The following is a 15,642-nucleotide window of genomic DNA, read 5'->3' as shown; positions in this document are numbered from 1 at the left end:
GACTTCTCTAGACTTTCCAACTCATACTCAAACAACTCCACATATCCTCTCATTGAAAGGTGGGACACTGTTAACAACAAGCACTTTTCCCTTCAACCCTACATTTCCTCCCAACTACACAGGGCCCAGCCCAAGGCCCAGGATAAAGAACAAAAAGTACACTCACCTACTTTAAAAACACCCAGGATGCGCTGCCCTGAATTTTAAGTGGCACATGTGGCTTGGTCCATGCTGGTGTCAAGTTCAAAGGAATCAGACAGGTCCCTGGTTTATCAGCTGACTTCTTTTAAGAGCTGCTTAGTTCCCTTAGATATGGAAATCCCGCCTTTCTAGGGGATATGCAACTCCATCTTTGCGTTTTCTAGCAGCACTTCACCAACAGGGAGATCTTGGCCAGGACCCCAGGAGCTCCTTCTTGGTCTCAGAGTCAATGAAAGTAATTCTTTCTGTCATTGCCCAGATGATAATGCCCAGGGCAAAGATGTTGGCCATGGCTGTGTGGCATCCTTCCCAGAGTTCAGGGAGTTATTTACAAGTCTGAGCTTCAGGCTGAGGGAGGCCAGTATTTACTCACATTCACATCTGTGTTGTCTTGATTGACCTCTTTGCTTTGGGGAGCTGGGGGGAAGAGGGAAGCCCACCACAGGCTTTGCTTAGTTCAAAGTCTGCCACCTTGAGGATGGGTGGGGGGGATGCCAGACCTCTCCGTGTTGAGCTTGTCCTCCTGCTTTGTCCCTACTCATGATGTAGTCTGAAGGCACTGGCCCTCCAGAGCGGTAGCATGAAGCTTTGTCGGTGGCTGTGTCCGGCCTCCAGGACAGGGCAGACTGATTCAGGTCTCCACCTTCACACAAGTGTATGACAAAGTAAGGGTAGCCAGGCCCCTCAGCATAACCCAGGATCGTTCCTCCTTTGAGGGAGGTCTTCAACAGGCCCAGATAAAGCCACGTGCTCTCATGACCACTGCTCATGTGCGTGCTGGTCTGTTGCACTGTGTGACACACTCAAGCTGCACGAGGCTCTGGTGGCGCCGCTTGAGGCTGGTCAGGGCCCAGAATTCTGCCAGCACCTGCTCCACGTTCTCCAGGCTGTCGCAGCTGCAGTGGATGTTCTTGACCTCTAGGAGGGCCTCACAGTCTCCTAATTCACATGGTAGCTGCTGCACCTGGTCTCTGCCAAGGCTGTAGTGCCCACAAGCTGCCGCCCTCCAGCACTGCTGTGCTAGGTAGGCTCGCCCCGGACCTCGGCCTCCACTGGATGTAAAGTGTCATGAAAAAGTATGTCAAATTAAAGAAAAAGAATTTTTTAAAAGTTCATTCTTTATGAGTTATTGCTTTCATGGCAATGTAAGTGTAATTTTAATATGAATTACAAAATATGAGTTATAACTCTGCAAAGATGATTAAAATCATTGTTTCCGTTTGCTTCTATCTAAGCCCTATTGTAACATGAAGAATCCCACCTGCCTCATTCCTTCCTACTTGAACAGATGGGTCATAAAAGTATGGGCTCACCGAGGAACATTTAGTCTCATCCCATTACACCTGCTGGCCAAGGGAGAGATACAAAACAGCCTCTATCCAGTTCATAGAGTTATATCCATCCAAGAGAATGTTTCTGCAGGCCTTGCTGGCCAGCTGGGTTTGTCCTTGGCTTGTTCCCAATAGTATAAAAGTCAATTATAGTAATTGCTGACCATTAGGTATCACCTGTATGCAGGCCCTAAGAACTATATTTTGTCTATGAATAGATAAAGAAAATGGATTCCTGATATGCCAAATGTGAGGAATATATATGTAAAATTCTTAATTTGAAAAAACAGTCGAGAAATGGGTTTTGTTCAAAAGGGCCATAAATAAATAGGGTATGTTAGATAGATGTGCCCATTTTCAGGGATTCTGTGTAATTTACCCCCAGAAACATCATTTGCATGTGAAAATATGTATTCGTAAGTATGTTTATGGAAGTTTACCATCTGTTAGGGATGACAAATGGTTGAAAATAACCAAAATCTGAATCATTGAGGGACTGGATAAATACACTATGGTACATACATACAATAAAAAAAAACTAGATATGTGTCAATAATGTTGACTAAAATTGAAGTTTTTGACAGATAAATTTGTCCATGATATATATTTGACTGAAAAGGCATATTGCATAAATTGTCTATTATGGTACAATCAAGCCTATACTTGAAAGGCTGTACTTTGTGTGTGTGTGTGTGTGTTACAAGAATTCACTAAAATGTTAATGGTAATGAAATTTTGATGACTTTTGCTTACTTGCTTGCTTTCTTCTTTCACTTTCTTTCTTGCTTGCTTGCTTGCTTGCTTGCTTTGCTTTGCTTTCTTCTCTGTGCTTTCTGGTATGTTATTTACATTATCTGAGTACATATCACATTTACCAAAAATGATAAATCTCAGTTTAAATCGTGCCAAACTGTGTCTCTGTATTTGAGGAACACAAGCATTTTAATTTATTCATTCAACATTTTCAAATGTCTAGTATGTTATAGAGGCCAGTTTCCTTATTGTTCCTTAAACCTGTCATGGACCAAATGCAATAGAATGAAGTATATCACATATGCGAAATACATTATAAATGAGTCGCTGAAACCATGATCACAAATACTTAGGTATCATGGAAATACTCAATTGCTATAAAAATGTCTAGTCTTACACTCAGTTTCCATACTTATCTAATTTCTAACTGGTAACACATGGTTTTTGATTAAACCCAAGTCTGCAGATCAGATCACACTTAGAATACCATTGCTCTAGAAAATATGGTGGTGACTAAGGGAATCAAAGAATGACATTAAAAAAGACCATTTGATTGATGAGGATAGGCCAGTCTACGCTGAGCTTAAAAATAAGCCATAAAATCTTAACGGCTTAAACTAATTTTGAATGATGATTTCTCAGCCATTCAGAATCCATTGTGTTTCCAGCCATGGTCCTCTGTCTTATAGTTCATACCACTTGGAACACTTGGCTTTTGGATCCTCGTGGCAGAGGGAAAGAGAGATGGAGGAAGAACAGCAGTTCTTTATTGCTTCTGATGATAAAGAATGCATGCCATTGCTGTTCTCAGTCCATTTAGCAGAATTAGTCATACGGCTGCACATTAAGTATAATTTAGGTGAGAAATATAGGAGAAAAAAGTAGATCTTTAGTGAGCATTAACTTCTATCGAGAAGTTTAATCTGAGTTGCCTGATGCTATTAGTATCATAAAGATTATAAGGAAGTTAGACTCAAACTCAGCTTTTTTTTTTTAATTCCAAATTTGTTATTCATTGGTGTCAATCCAGATAAACGAGGTTCTGCTAAAGTAAAAAAATAACCCCCAAGTCTCAGGAGCTTAGCACATGGCTATTTATGACATGTACCATTCAGGGTCCTGCAGTCTCAATGTGTGTGTCCAAGGTGACAGGAGGAAGAGAAGAAAGTGTCTAGAGAAATCACACCTTTCTCTCTGTTCTGGCCTGGAATAGATCCTTGTCCCTTTCTCTTGAGTTAGTTGGCAAGAGCTGGGCACATGGACATGCGACTGCAAGAATACTGGGCATTGAGGTAAAGCACATGTATGTCTGGCTACCACTGGGTAGGTATACTTACATTCTATAGCATGCAGCTAATTGCTGATCCAGCTCTCAGTACTTACTTATAGTTAGAGTATTTCTTTTCAATGGCAGCTATTTTAGAAAGATTAAATAAAATCTGTAAAGTTCCTCTTTCCTCCTTTATCTTTCACTATTGCAACTTTGTATGAATACCAAAAGCCAGTTTAGCCATTTTTTCCTAAATTGTTCAATCCTGTTGGGGGGTGGGGAGGAAATAGCAGTCAAAACTGTAAACAGTTATTTGAAAGGGAAATAAGAATCAACCTAAAAATGTGTATAGATTTAGCTTCGTATTACCTTCTTAGAGTTTCCAATGATAAAAATGGAAACAGTGGCATACCCAACTATTGTTCTTCTTTTCCATCAACAAAGAGGAGATTTATCATTCTGTTTGCTCTAACATGGCCTGGAAAATGTGTATGGGTATTCACTTATCAGCAAGTCCCTTTATGTGAGTCAGGTTGTATATGAGATTTTATTCTTGGAGAACCCTCCAGAAGAACACTCAAAGAATGTGTGTTTTAATTAACTGAAGAAAAGAGAGAATGACCTATCCCAGCTGACCTAGACTTTCACCAGTGTGAAGCCAGGAGGAAGGACAGGTGATGTCTTAAGGCAACTATTAGCCCACGAGTGTAAGAATCAAAGCTATTTGTTTGAGTTGCATTGCAGTCATCACACAGGCCTGTCCTTTACTTAAAATGTCCATATTTCATCAGATGATAATGCAGTAGGAGTTCAAAAATAAAGATAAGCTGTAGGAAAAATGGCACTTGATGTTGTAACTCTGAAAACAGATTACATAGAACTTGTCAAGACCTTGGAAAAGAAGGTTTTGGCTTTCAGTCCTCCACTTATCAAAATTCTGTCTGAGGTGCCTTCCATCTGTCTTGGCAGGTATGTAGAGAAAATTACCAGTTCTCGATTAGCATATGTTTTACTTCTCGGATGTTTGTTTATGGGGGAAATTAATGTAGCATGCAATTTGCAATTAGTTTTTTATACTGTTAATGACAGTTTCCCATAAAATGCCTTGCATTGAAATATGGGAGCTAATGGCATTAATAAGGTATACAGATGCTCAGACTCAGATCTGAAAAAAAAAAGCCAAACCAGTAGAGTTTACTGGTTAAAAATAAAACCACTTGTCAAGATCAATGGGAATTTTGCAATTGGCTATCCATTTAGTAACTTGATTGTTAAGGAATTATTTCTGGCCAAAGTCTTTGATATAATTTGGCCTTGCTGTTTAAATAATGGGTAAGTTACTTTTACCTGTTCATGTGTATATTAAGTTATGGTGAGAACTTCAGTTCATATTCTATTGAAAAACTGCTCTGGACTTGGTTCAAAAGATAAACATATAAGTGAAGCCTGGTTCCTGCCCTCCAGGAGACTGGATATAGGAGTGGTTCCTATATGTCACTGAGCATTAGAAATACCTGGCAAGCATTTTCAGAAATAGAGACCCCTAGGACTCTCCCATCATAACTTCTTACATGGGTTGTAATTCATTAATTCTTGAGTTAAATCTAGGTACCTGCATCTTTTAAACTTCCAATATCTGAGGTAACTAGTTAGCTAACTAAAAGTTGAGAATCTCCACTAATCTAGTTCCTTTTGTGTTCTTTGAATGAATTGCCATCTTCATCTGAAATTGTCCATAGCATATACAATTTTTAAAAAAAGCCTTATGTGACATGTCTCCATGAGACTTCCCAGTTCAAAACCTCTAATGGTGACTATTCCTGATCATTGTTCATTTTATGATGATAGAGAGACAAAAAACAGATAATTATTAGCTCTTTCTATGGCTTTTCCTATATTATACATTTCATATAATTGGGACCACACAATACATGGCCTTTTTTGTCTGGCTTCTTTCACTGTGCATAATTCTTTAAAGGTTCATGCGTGTTCTTGCATGAGTTAGTATTTTATTTCCCTTTGTATAGCCGAGTAATATTCCACTGTATAACACATTTGTTTAGCCATTCAGCAGTTGAACGTCTGGGTTGTTTCCACATTTTGGCTATCATGAGTAATGCTCTTATGAACATTTTTTGTGTGTGCATATGCTTTCATATCTCGTGTATGTACCTAGGAATAGAATCACTAGGTCATATAGTAACTCGGTTTCATCTTTTGAGGAATTATCAGGCTTTTTTCCAAAATGGATAAATCATTTTACATGCTCACCAGCAGTATGTTAAGGTCCCTGTTTCTCTACACCCAAGACTTGTTATTGTTTGCCTTTTGGTAATAGCTGTCCCAGCGTATGTGAAGTGGTAGAACATTGTGCTTTTGATTTATATTTCCCTATTGATGAAGGACATTGAGCATCTTTGCATGTACTTAATTGCCATCTGTGTATCTTCTCTGGAGAAATGACTATTCAAATCCATTTTGAATAAGGTTATTTGTCTTTTTATTATTGTGTTGTAACACTTCTTTATATACTATGGGTGCCAGATCTTTAACAGATACATGATTTGCACGTATTTCTTCAATTCCCGGAGTTATCTTTTCACTTTCTTTATACTATCTTTTGAAAAAGAAAAAAAAAATCAATGTAATCATCTCTAATTTATCTATTTTTTTCTTTGGTTGCTTTTGTTTTTATGTTATATTTAAGAAACTATTGCATAATCCAAATTCATGAAGATATATATGTATTTTTCTAAGAATTTCATAGTTTTATCTCTTAAATGTAGTTCTTTGATTCATATTTACTTGAATTGTATGTGTTGTGAGGTAGGAATCCGACTTCATTCTTTAGCAAGTGGATATCCAGTTGTCCTAGCACACATTTGTTAAAAAGACTATTTTTTGCCATTAAATTTTGTCTTAGGCTGTTTGGACTGCTATGACAGAATACCATAGACTGGGTGGCTTATAGAAATGTATTATCCACAATGCTGGAGGATGGGAAGTCCAAAGTAATGAGGCCAACAGATTTCAATGTCTGGTGAGAGGCAGCTCCCTGGATCATAGATGGCCATTGTCCCCTGTAACCTCATATGGTGGAAGGGGCAAGAGAGCTCTCTTGCACTGGTCCCATTCATGAGGGCTCTGTCCTCAGAATCTAATCACTTCCCAAAGGCCATGCTGCCAAATGCCATCTCAGTAGGCATTAGGTTTCAGCATGTAAATTTTGAAGAGACACAGCATTCAATGGATAGTAAATTTTCTTTACAACCTTGTTGGACAAACGTTTGTATGTTTACTTCTGGACTTTCAGTTCTATTCTGCTGTTCTATATGTCTCTCCTTATGCCAGTACCACATTATTTTGATTACATAACTTTTTAGTAAGTTTCGGAATTGGAACATGAGAGTCCTCCAGCACTGTTCTTTCCAAGATTGTTTTGGCTTTTCCAGGTCCCCTATACAAATTTTAGAATCAGCTTATAAATTTCTGGAAAGAAATGGTAGCTGGGATTTTGATAGAATTAAACTGAGTCTATAAATCAACTTAGGGAATACATCATACTGCAAGTTTAGGCTTTCAGTCCATAAATACAGGGTGTTTTTCCATTTATCTAAGTCTTTTCCAGTTTCTTTTAATAATGTTTTGTATTTTTCAGTGTATGTCTTGAACTTTTTTTTGTTAAATTTATACCTAAGTACTTTATTCTTTCTGATGCTCTTATACATACATTTATTTTCTTGATTTTATTATTGGTTTGTTCATTGCTAGTACATAGAAAAAAAATCTTAAAAACGAAGAGAGCCTCTTTAAAGTCCCTACCTTCAAATGCAGTTGCAGTGCAAGGTGCTGAGGTTTAGTATATCAACATATGAACTTGGAGGGGAAACAGCACAGCCAGTAACACTACTTTTAGGCAAACCCGTTTGCTTACTCATCATGGACAGGTAGTGTAACAAAACGTTAATACACTTTTGTGCCTGTTGAATGACTAAGATTTGAGGGTTTTAGTTAATGCATTATAACCTAGGGAATTCTGAATGACATACCATTAATTACCATTAATAATATTTTATATACATCAGTCGGCACAAAAGAAAAAACATTAAAAAAGGCTTTAATGTTTAAAAAACATAAAAACCCACAATGTTCTTGCTCTAATGGACTATACATTTTAGTGTGTGGGGTTAATAAGTGACAAACAGAAAAAAACTCAGAGTAAGTGGATGACAGGTTAAGTGTCTTTATGAACTAATCTGGAACATGAATTAGTATGATTTATGTAATATAATAATGTACATAATATTATAATAAAACAATCCATATAAAGGTAATTAAAAACTGACAACATTTTAAATAGGTATTCACATTGTTTCCTTTTGTTATAGTAAAAATATATTTTATATGTTTAGAATGTTATCCAATGGGAAACTGAGAGCCTGAGAGCTTAATTAAATTGTCCAAGGTCACACAGCTAGTTAAGCAGGAAAAAAAATAGCCCTGTAAAAGTACCTCTGTTCCCAGAACTTGCATGTTTTCTTGAAAGTTCACCTTTTACATTTTTGCTTGATTGACTCAGATTTCAATTTTTAAAAATAGGATTTCTTTGATTCATGCCTTAAAATCTCAGAAGGTAGGTGAACTGTTCTGTCCATGGGGAACAGCGCTCTCCTTGTACCTTGCTTGATTAAGTGTATAACTGAGTCTTTTATTTCTTATCCTTCAAATATTCATTTTCTGGTGTGAGCTAAAGAACATAATGTGTCTAATCTATATATATCTTCTAATAGGTGGATATTAACTTCTTAAAGTATAATTCAAAAAAAACCTCAATTGAGGTTTTTGGGAATTCTTTTTAAATCCTGAAAAGCTAAGACATTTATAGAATTTAGCATTTTATAATTATAATTAACTTGATTTATTTAAAATATGCAAATTAAACCAGATATTGGCCTTTTTCGGTTTGTGTCTCTGGAATTGACTGTTTTTCTTTGCTTCTACCGAAAGATAATCATGGAATTAGTGATAATCCTATTAATACATGCGGATACTCTTTATGAGAGTAACAGGTTCCCTCTCTGTAGTATTCAGTTACACGTTTTCCGAAGAAGATTTTGCTCTTACCTGCAAACATCTTGTACATGATGAATATCAGCCAATAGGACAACTACTTGGCAGAATATTGATTCAAAAGGGTCAGTACAATATAAAGAGTAAACGGTCAATAGTATTTCATGAAAGAGATAAAAATTAAATGAAAAGGCATATTTTCTGAATATTTGACCTTGCATTAAGAATTCTATGTAGAATATGATAGCATTACTGTAGAGGTCAGGAAACAAAAATCATGATGGACTAATACAGAAGTTCCAAATTGCTAACCTTGAGGTTGCCCCCCATACCTCCCCCCAAAAAAGAGCAAATGTTATTGAATTAATACAAATTGGTATTTCCTGAGGTTGAAAGATTAAATCTAAGTCTGAAGAGATAGAGTAGAAGAACTTAAAAAAGACCTTAATATTTTGTAACCTGAAATAACTTGTAAATTAAAGTACAATGTTTCCCTTTAAGTTTGATTATCTTTTACTATCCTAGAGCAGGTTTATTTTTCTCCCCAGATTTTCTCTGTGATTAAAGAAACTAAACTGTGGTCATCATCACCTTATCATATTTTCTACTTCTAATTTCTCCCAGAAAGTTTGCAGAGAAGTTTGTTGGCCACGGGGTCCGTCTTCCAGTACCTCTGGGACTTTATTTTAGAAGAAGTATCCACAAACATCTAAGGTCTTTGAAAAACATGTTAGCCTAGAGGTTTTGGGGCTACATTTGAAGGTTGATTGATGAGTTCTATCAATTTATTCTCCTGTCACTTTCTTGGGCATTAGAACACACACACACACACAGACACACATTTTTTTAAAGTGAAGAATCTTTTCAGAAATTGACACATTAGTTCGATTATATATATTCACTTATATTAACTCAGGTTGAACCATCTAAAACCCAATTTCTTTTGATATGAGCATAAATATATATTATAAATAATCAAGTGTATATTTGATTATTTGGTTGGTGTGGATACCCCCAAAAAACAGAGACTTAGAGAGGTTCTTTTATTTGTTTTTAAGAACTTTTATTGAGAAGAGACTTAGAGAGATTCTTGAGATTTACACTGTCAAATGATCTACAGTTGTCTCAAGCAGTCAAATAAGTCAAGTCACTGACAGGTGGTCCTGATAACATTGTTTAACCTCTTTGAGACTTAGTTCCCTCCTATATATTGATAAAATAGAAATGATAATCTTATTACTTAAAATACATGCTAACAGTATCTATTTCATAGAAATGATGTCATGAGTTTTATCCCTTTTATCCTCCCCTAATTAAACTATCAGTTTGTGGAACAAGTTAGGCCTTATAAAACCTCCAGTCTTTCAAAATGACTATATCAAGCTCATGTGGTTCCTTTGAGTTACTAGAATCTACCACATTCTTTTATTTATTTCTAGAACTGATCTTCCCTTCCTTGTGAACCCTTTCCCACAGATTAGCTGAGAAAGTTATATTTCCCAATCTAAACATCTCATTCGTTCCAGTTTAGAAAGAAAATCTCTTCAGTTTAAGTATTTACCTAAATATTCTAAATATTTAATAATATTTTAAATATTGAAATGTCCCTTATCATACATAGCTTAAATAATCACTTTTAGGTGATTCAATGCATTTAGAAAAATTATTCACCCCCGAGTTCTGTCCTCTACTTTGAATCCCCTTCATGGAATCATGGAATCTGAACATATACAGGGATTTGATGTATTTTGTAGTTGTGAGAAGGGGCTCTTACAAGAGTGCAATATTTCCTGGGTCTTCATTGTTCTCTGTTGCATATTGACTAAGTGAAGGCTCTCTTTCAGAGGTGATAGCTGAGGTAACATTGCAAGGTGACATGCTGGAGTACTTGGTCCAAGCAGATTCTCATGCTTGCTAAGCCACTGAAGGGGTTAAGATATGTCACCACAAAATGTCACTTTGGCATAATGATTATTTTGAAATAATGGCACTTAAGAAACAGCAGGTATAAGAAGGACATTCTGACCCTCCTTTGTCTTTCTGAAAGCAGGAGATAAAACTCCAGTGTGAAATATATACTCCTTGTACCAGACATTCTTATCACCAGAGACAGGGAATTTGGGGCCAAGAAATCTATACAAACTTTACTAAACTAATCTTTGTTTTCCTATTTACCTTTTCCACCATTTATTACCCCAGCCCAAACCTCCTTTGTTTGTCAATTCTTTACAAATTTATTGTTTCTTTGCCTAAAAGGTATAAAAGCTTCCTGGATCTTCATTCTCTTGTGAAGTCTCCCACGTACATGTAAAATTTTAATTTAATTTGTATGCTTTTTCTTGGTAATTTCTTACATCAGTTTAATTCTTGGGAATAGCCGAGAGACCTAAAGAAGGTAGAGGAGATTTTTTTTCTCTCCTACACCACAGACACTCTGGTCCCTGGGACCAGAAACTGAGCCTCAGACTGGCACTCACCAAAGCAAACAGGAACACCTGGGGCCCGCACTGCCCAGGTAGCTGAGGAGAAGCCAGGAAAAACTCATCAGACTCATCTATGCAGACATGTCACATCTCCAGTCCCTGCCACTGCCCCTCACCTCCTTGAAGTAATCACTAGCAGGCTTCCTCTTAAGACTCCGGTGCTTTGGTCTCAGACTTCCCACAGCCATGTGGCTCTCCCTCCCACCTTTCCCAGAGGAAAGAGGGGCATGCCCAGTTATGTGTGCCTACCTCTCTTTCTTTTTCCCTCAAATCTCTGACCTAGAAAAGGCAGATTCTTCTTATATTCCAAGTCATCACCTGGCAGGTGTAAACTCCAAGGCCTAATATGCCCTGGGTTTTGTGGCATTAAGTAGTATTCAAATTTAATATTTGTTCTCTTACTGTAAAATGCTGGCATTAAAAAAAAAAAACTGTAATTTTCCTAAAAGCAGACAAATAAGTCAACTGCATAGTAACCTCTTTGTTCTCCTTCCTAGGGTGATAGCTCAGTCTTGGAGCCTAAGGCTCTGAGAAAACAATTCAATTATTGAAGAGGGTGTGCAATACTTAGAGTCAGAGTGGTATTGTTAAGACACTAAAAAACTTTCCATATATGAAAATGATCTTGAATAGTTCACTAATTTAGACTTTTGTTGATATAATTCAACAGAGGATGAATAATGTTTAAAGTTTTTCTTATATCGAATAAGTATATACATGTGTTAGATGTATATGATTTCTATGATGGTGTAGTTTAACAGACAAAATACAGACCAGGAGGTATATGACCTGCTTTGCAGTTATGTATAAGACCAAATCTCTGCTAACTCTTAATAGTTGATGATTCCATCAAACACTTTTTAAAAACATTTTAATATGAGCTTATGTGAATAAAGGATGCTTTTCTTCCATTTAACAGTAGTTTTTGTTTTTTTTTCCCTCATTCCAGTCTTGTATCAGGTATGTTGCATGTAACATGTCAATTGCATTTGGCAATAAATTGGCGACTCTGTCAGACTTAATTGCACCTTACCTTTTACAATATGACCATGCACGCACTGCAACATATTACTCTGTTCCCCCAAATCAAGCTGAAATTGATATCTCTCATCAGCTGTCTTGGAAGGTCGGGTTACATAGGAACTAAATAGTGAATTCTGAGTCACTGTGGTGCGGGGAGCAAAATAATGCATGCAGTTTGTTGGCTCCATGATGACTCAGCAATTTTGTTTGTCCCCATTCTTGTTCCATTAACTTTTTTCATAAAATGATGGAAATGGGACATATCCTTAGCCAGTGTGAAAGCAGATGATAAAAAAACACAAGAATATGCTGCCTGGTATTGATCATTAGCTAGAAAGACATCACAATATTGTAGCAAATTGTCATCAGTGATTAAATGGATATCTTCATCCATCAGCACACCATATTTCTGGAATAGATTCAGTTGTATTGGTACATGTCAATGTACCAGAAAGGGCAAACACATTTCTCTGTCCTCTGAAACTGCAGGGCACAGTTGCACCATTTCCTGGAGGAAAAGCATGATGGTGGTTAAATGACCATCACCTGTCAAAAGCTGTTGAAACTTAAGCAAATCACTTGATTGTGAGCTTTAATTTGTTTTCCAGCACTCTTCCCCTTGAGTTATTACTCTGTTCCAGTCACTTCCTTCCATGTTTGACATGGATTATTTTAAATATAGGACATGGTGTTTTCTCATTCTGTGGACAGGAAAACCGAGGCGAGAGAAAGTATGTCTGCTATCCAAGGGCATGTAATAAACAGAAAAGCTGGGTATAAAATCAGGCAGTCTAGCTTTCAAATTCATGTTTTCACAATCCATACTTTAGCCTCAAATACTTCTGCTTGTTTCAATATTCATTTGGAGCATGGATACTAATATTTTGATACCATGTTCTGCAACAGTGTCAGAACTGCTCAGGTACATAGGCAACAAAGACTTTGTCTATCCCTGGAGGCAGCTCTGGGGTTAAGTCTGCCCCAATATCTGTCTTTGTAAATAAAGTTTTATTGGGACACAACCATGTCTATTTGTTTATTATCTGTGGCTGCCTTTGTGCTACAATTGCAAAACTGAGCAGTTGCAACAGAGATTGTGTGGACTGTAAACACTAAAATATTTACTTTCTATCCCTTTGGAGAAATATGATGACCCTTGGCAACCTGTAGACTTTATTGCTCTCTCTTGAATCACTTGAAAATAACTGAGCACCTTGTACTTTAGAATGAACAACCTGTCTCATTCTAGCTTTCAGATGCAGTGGCAAGATTTCCAGCCCCAGGTAAGGTAGTGGGTCATCAGAAGTATCCAGCAGGCAACACACACATCACAGTGATGCTGTGGATATTAGGTAGAATACCAGGGCTAGGAGGAGATGGAGCTGGGAATCTATGAAGGTGGATTCATTAATGTGTTTCCATAAATCACTTAAGAGGGCCTAATTTGTGACAAGGTCTGCAATAAGCATTTAGGGCAGAGTGGTGAAAAAGAGAAAAATGTCTCTTGTATTCTTGTGGCTTAAAGGAGATCACTGATGAGTTCATACCTAAATCTGAAACCATTGTTATTGATTTTAGGGCCAACGTGTTAATTTATATGTATCCAACACTTTTTAAAAATTTGTGCATATATCAAACTATTTAAGATGAAACTCATATTAGGAAATATACACCAATCTATTATACCCAAATTCACTGTATGTATAACATTTCATATGTGCATGCATTAGTAGTTTTAATACATATATTAAAGGAAGGAAAAATGGCTAAGACAGTGATTCACTGATCATTAATAACTTTGATATGATCACATCTTTTCTTATTAATATAAATAAATAAGCTTGTTTACTAAAAAAAAAAAAGAGATCACTGCAAACAAGAGACTACCTTTCCATTATAACCCCTGGCGTTGACCACAGAAACGTGCGTATTCTTGGGACTTCCCTGGTGGTGCAGTGGTTAAGAATCCACCTGCCAATTCAGGGGACACAGGTTCGATCCCTTGTCTGGGAAGATCCCACATAATGCGGAGCAACTAAGCTCGTGCGCCATAATTACTGAGCCTGCACTCTAGAGCCCGTGAGCAACAACCCATGAGTCCACATGCCACAACCACTGAAGCCCACACATCTAGAGCCCATGCTCTACAACAAGAGAAGCCACTGCATTGAGAAGCCTGCTCACCGCAACAAAGAGTAGCTCCCGCTCCCGGAGACTAGAGAAAGCCTGCATGCAGCAACGAAGACACAATGCAACCAAATAATAAAATAAAAAATAAATTATTTATTTGCAAAAAAGAAACATACATACTCTTTATGTATTCACTCATCTTGTGAAAGCAGTGCTAGATCTTTTCCTCCTTTCTCCACTCTGCATAACCATTCATTAGCATTATTTCCCTTTATAGCTGCTCTAGATTCTCCTGTGTCCCCCAGCTGCTCACCTTAATTATTGTTCTGGCTTCTTTTGCCTGCTCCCCATTCTACTGCCCACTGTTCTTGAGGCCAGGATTTCACATGGGGTTTACATGAAACTGGAGGAGAGAGGACACCCTGCCAGTCACACTCACTGAGACAGAATTATAAGATCAGTGCCTGAGAGTATGCAATGGATGCTGTATAACTGGGCTGAAGCAAAGAATTTGTTGAAGTGTCTTATGAAGTTTCACGTATAAAATTGGTTCAAATTGCTTGGAAAAAGAACACTGTCAAACTGAGAATTGGCAAGGGCCTAAGAGGCAGAAACAAAGAGCTTCAGTCTGAAGTGTGTGGAGTTCACAAATATCTGAGTTTGAGTAAATTGGTGGAAGATAGGATTCAAAAATTTTTTAGCAGTAATGTGGGAAAGAGAATGGAAATTGTGTTTATTACTTGCCAAGATTTCAATGAATGTAATACAGCTCCACAAATTCCTCTCCAGCTCTGACCCTACCCTACTAAAAATCATAATCATTATTTTCATACAGACTAATACCAAAACCATGAAAGTTCTTGAGGAATGTAGATAAAATTAGACAAAATCCAAGATGTAGACGAAGCTGTTTTTCTCCTTTATCCCAAATGACTGCAGTAGGTACTTTTTTCTGCAAGATGTTCAAGATTCAGACTGTACTATTTTGGTACTACAGGTCTCTAAAACTCCTTTCCATTCCAGATTGCCCCACGGCTTCACTTTATATTCCTTATTGCATTTTTAGTCTTTATAGACTTAATATCCCAACCAAATTCATTCTCAGCGTCTCCCTCTCACCAACTTGTGTCACCTGGTCCCTCAATTATAGTGCACATTTTTAAAAAAATTTTCTTTATTCATTTTTTTTTTTTTTTTTTGCCTATGCCACATGGCTTGTGGGATCTTAGTTCCCTGACCAGGGATTGAACCTGGGCCCTCAGCAGTGAGAGCTCACAGAGTCCTAACTGCTGGACCACCAGGAAATTCCCAATTATAGCCCATGTTACACTCGGCTATTTCCCAACTGTCATTTTTGTTGTCTCTGCTGATAGGAAACAGC

The 15,642-nt window shown here is 37.3% G+C and overlaps 1 pseudogene; it reads right to left on the bottom strand.

Annotated features, from left to right (window-relative positions):
* Window positions 1-203: 203 nt before the first annotated feature.
* Window positions 204-15,642, bottom strand: part of LOC130857620 (serine/threonine-protein kinase 35-like) — a 45,692-nt pseudogene continuing 30,253 nt past the window's right edge.

The sequence above is a fragment of the Hippopotamus amphibius genome, chromosome 7 (genome assembly GCF_030028045.1).
Source record: "Hippopotamus amphibius kiboko isolate mHipAmp2 chromosome 7, mHipAmp2.hap2, whole genome shotgun sequence".
NCBI lineage: Eukaryota > Metazoa > Chordata > Mammalia > Artiodactyla > Hippopotamidae > Hippopotamus > Hippopotamus amphibius.
Note: the sequence above shows the minus strand (reverse complement) of the source record. Positions and strands in the feature narration are given on the sequence as shown.